This window comes from Mercenaria mercenaria, chromosome 8 (genome assembly GCF_021730395.1).
Source record: "Mercenaria mercenaria strain notata chromosome 8, MADL_Memer_1, whole genome shotgun sequence".
Classification (NCBI taxonomy): Eukaryota; Metazoa; Mollusca; class Bivalvia; order Venerida; family Veneridae; genus Mercenaria; species Mercenaria mercenaria.
Window position 1 is genome coordinate 60,328,766 of NC_069368.1, and position 3,489 is coordinate 60,332,254.

Sequence of the window (3,489 nt, forward strand, 5' to 3'; positions counted from 1 at the left end):
GGATCCAGACCAGCCTGCGCATCCGCGCAGTCTGGTCAGGCTCCATGCTGTTCGCTTTTATAGTCTATTGGAATTGGAGAAACTGTTAGCGAACAGCATGGATCCTGACCAGACTGCGCGGATGCGCAGGCTGGTCTGGATCCATGCTGGTCGCAAAGCCACTATGTTGGTTTTCACATGGCGCGGCTCAATTATTCATCATTGTTTAATCTTGTAAGATGTGTATGTGTTATTAGAATAAAAGTGTCAAACTTTATTTGTTCTTTTGATTCTGTGCCTTCTTCCAACTTCATTTCAGTGATGTAACGCAGGCATTTAATACCACAGTCACACATACGGCGCAAATAGCTACGTCGAGCTACGGATAGAAACGTAGTAACCCGTATCGATCCGTACCTGAGCCGTACGAATTGGTACGAATTGATACGGCTTACTACATTAAGATACGTCTCAGGTACGTTTCAATACGAGTCGATACGGATTACTACGTTTTTATCCGTGGCTAGACGTAGCTTTCCGCACCGTATGTGTGACTGGGGTATTACTTAGCTTGAGTTGCTGTAACCATACCAGTACTAACCTGTTCTCCACCAATAACTGCTAAATCCTCTATGAATCGGAGGTGGGGGACGAAAGATTCCAGAAAAAATGTCCGCCCGTTATCAAATCGTTAAGGAGAAGTTCGCCTTGTCTGGTGATCGAACTCGCGATCGCGATGTCCGTAAACATGCGCTCTCCTTAGTGAGCTGAGCGTCCCTGTCATACTGGCTGTAATACATTATAGGTTAGAAGGTATTAGACCATCACCATAGACGAGAAAAATGGTACTAGCAGATTCTTCGTTTGGAGTTCAGCATTTAGGGGTTAGTTACAGGTCTGGTCAGCATTATTAATGTAGGCACGTAACGCGATACTTACCCAGTTACATGATTATGATATAGACCTACACAGTCTGTTAATCAAATAATCTGTAATAATGTTAATTTCTTTCTTCATACTGTCGGTAAATTATTTTCTCTCTAGACTCATCTTAGAGTCATAGATGAGAGATATTGTAAATGTTTCAAGAAAGTGCTATTAAAGATGGTTTTACAGTAGAGACATTTGTTTTGAAGGACTCTTAAGGACTGATGCTAGTCTAATTATGATAATGTAAGTTGGTCAGTATCATGTTACGTGTCAACGGTGCGATATTTCAGCTAAGAGGCGACATATAAATACAGGCATTGTGCTCACTGCTACAAGTAGACACCTGAAAAAGAGCTCGCCCTAACTGGGCATAGTTCGCAAGGCTGTAAAATAATTACATTCGCAGGGGGGTGGAGTAGTATGGGATGTTGGAGGAGTAGGGGATGTTGGAGGTAGGGGATGTTAGAGGAGTAGGGGATGTTGGAGGAGTGTGGGATTGGCGGATGCGGATACCAAGATACATTATCAAGAAACTGAACTGAAAGTGATAAAAAATATTAAAAAAAAAAACTGGTAGAGCGTGGGAGATGGGGCGGGGCGTATGTGTGTAGGGAGTCAGGAATGCTCTGCAACAATATCTAGAAAGTGATTTGAAAGTAAACAAACATTACAGAGGCGAAAATGAGAGAAGTATGTGGATAATGGATGCCAATATAATTATGGTATAAAAAAACTACAAACGAGGAGTGGTAGGATGTGGACCAAGCATACTGAGGTGCAATAAAAAAAGAGAAACTGAAAAAGGGGGTGTGGTTGTATCTCTATGACCTTGGTGAGCCATTTACCCCATTCTATGATCTTGGTGAGCCATTTACCCCATCGACAGTGAACTCAAGTGGTATTTAGTCACCGTGTGAAGTTTGAAAGCCATAACTGTTATACTTTCTCACTTACAGACCACAAACAAAAAGTTCAGAGGGATCCTTGACCTTTGCGAAAACATATGATTTAGAGCCCAGAAATGAAAATGCATAAAATGAAACATTTTCATTCTCGGATGTAAGATATTTCTATATTTGAGAGCTGCAGACTAGACATTTCAGAAATATTTTCTAAATGAATTCCGTGTAATAAATGTTAATTCTACGAAAGCGTGAATGGGCCATCAGACTCTAGTACATTCATTTTTTACATTACAGCCGCGGAAAGGATATGAATGTTCTGTTCTTGTTACACATGTTTGGTATTCAGTGAAAATTTACTGTTCAGACCATGATCAGCTTGCACGACGCAGGCTGCTGTGAAAAAAGTGTACTCGAAAGTATTCATGTATTTCAAGACACTGGCCTACAGATCGTTCGACAGAAACATCATTTTTTTTATTTATTTTTTTACCGGTATTTGGAAATTAATGCTATATTTCTTAAGAATGCTTTGAAACTTAATTACTGACGGACTATATGTTTCAAAACAACAACGGGCAATAAAAAGAAGTATGTGGGTTGTTGGATCTGGCTAAAACTCATTTAACTTATAGGTTTGTCTAAATCGTTTAAACTTGATAGGTTGAGAAAGAAAGAGTTTTGTGCCACACCAAACCGTAATAACTGTCCGGCTCTAAGCTGAAGATATCCCAGAGAAAAGCTGGTACCTGACGAGGAATTGGATCTGCCTAATAAGCATGTTTAGCTTTAAACACCTTAATGTAATAATATTAAGAATAGAAAAGGTGATGCAACTATTTGATGCTCCAAAAGGAAGAGCTTTGTCAATATAAATCTTTTCACGAAAGTTAAACCCTAATAACTCAAAGTCGGATGACCGGCTCATCAAAACATGTATTCTAAACATTCTTAGGCAGATACGATTAAATTAGTATACGGACCTACAGCTCTGCCACTTCAAATTCTGTATTTATTTGCTTTTGAATAATATCAAGGTTCAGCTTTGTAGATTTAAGATTTACGAGGCCCCATTAAACTGTAATGAAAATCCGTTAAGGTCAATCTTAGCGGCCATCTTGGATTTCTCGGATTCGCAAGAGCGGTCAGCAGGCCAAGGTTAGTTTTCATAAACACTGGACATCCCCAACATAATAACCTAGAAATATTTTGTATAGCAGGGGATGAGGATGCACAAAAATGCATTTTTTAGCTTTACTCGGCTTGACCCCCAAACTATTACGTTTTTATCTCTTTTTACAATGAAAACCAAAAAGCGTTTGTAACGCTTTACTCGAGGTAAACTGCCTCGATTATAAATATATATGTTTATACAGTAGCATTGAACACTAAATCTTCCGTCGACAGCGAAAAACTTCTATATGACGCGTTAATCATTTTCCTTAATTTAGCATTTTTAAAATAGTTTAGAAACAAAAACTAAATATTCCAATGTTCATAATATGACCAAACTTCAATTTGAAAAAATTATCATTTTTATACAAACTCTAAAGGTAAAGATTTGAAAGTTTGACTTCATTCGATTTAAAGTATACAAATATTTACAGATTTTGGGTTATTGGGTATCAAGTTTCTAGTTCTCTTTCAGGTCAGTGGTAAAAAGATTTGAAAAACAAAG